This window comes from Apium graveolens, chromosome 10 (genome assembly GCF_009905375.1).
Source record: "Apium graveolens cultivar Ventura chromosome 10, ASM990537v1, whole genome shotgun sequence".
Lineage (NCBI taxonomy): Eukaryota > Viridiplantae > Streptophyta > Magnoliopsida > Apiales > Apiaceae > Apium > Apium graveolens.
In genome coordinates, this window is record NC_133656.1 from 136,268,056 (window position 1) to 136,269,041 (window position 986).

General features: G+C 43.2%; 1 non-coding gene across 1 annotated transcript; it reads right to left on the reverse strand.

Moving 5' to 3' along the window:
* On the reverse strand, positions 1-107 carry LOC141694533 (small nucleolar RNA R71). Its single transcript, XR_012563828.1, has one exon. It is a non-coding gene; the product is annotated as a small nucleolar RNA R71 (small nucleolar RNA).
* Positions 108-986: the final 879 nt, after the last annotated feature.

The following is a 986-nucleotide window of genomic DNA, read 5'->3' on the forward strand; positions in this document are numbered from 1 at the left end:
GCAATCAGAAACGCTATTACTCAATTTACGCAGCAATCGAAAGAATCTCTATGTGAAGCTTGGGAGCGCTACAAGGAGATGCTTATGAAGTGTCCTCATCATGGAATGCCTGACTGGATGATCATCAACTATTTTTATAATGGTTTGGGAGCACAGTCCAGACCCATGCTCGATGCAGCATCAGGTGGAGCCTTATGGGCGAAGAGCTATGGGGAAGCTTATGATCTAATTGAACTGATGGCTACTAATGAATATCAGTATCCAGCCCAGAGATTACCACAGAGCAAGGTAGCAGGAGTTCTTGAGGTGGATACAGCTATGGCTATCACTGCTCAACTAAAGGAGTTGTCTATGAAGATCGATTCTCTGGCTAACTTGGGTGTTAATCAGATAACCAGTGTTTGTCAGCTATGTGCAGGTTCGCATGCGACGGAGCAATGCGCTATATCTAGCGAATCAGCTCAGTTTGTGAGCAACTTTTAGAGATCGCAGTAACCAGTTCCAGACACATATCATCCTAACTTCAGCTGGAGCAATAATCAGAATGCGATGCAACAGCCGTTCCAGCAGTTTGGAAATAAGCTATTCAACCCTCCTAGTTTTCAGCAACAAATTACACCAAAATAACAAACTCTTGGTGCATGTCTATCTTCGAATGAAAATTCTTAATTGGAGGAGTTGCGGCTTATGTGCAAAAACCAGGCTCTTATATGCCAGAGCCATGCTGTTTCTATCAAGACTCTGGAGAACCAAATAGGGCAAATTGCTAATTCTTTATTGAATCAACCACTAGGAATGCTTCCTAGTGATATAGAAACAAATCCAGGCAAGAGGGAAGTTGAAGAACAGGTGAACGTCATCACCTTAAGGTCTGGAAAGGTCGCAAGCCCCCAAATTGAGCAAGATGAAGAGCCTAAAAAATCTCAAGTTTCAGAAAATGCAGTTATGGCTGAAGAAGAAGTGCAGAAGGAAGCAGAGGTGGAACC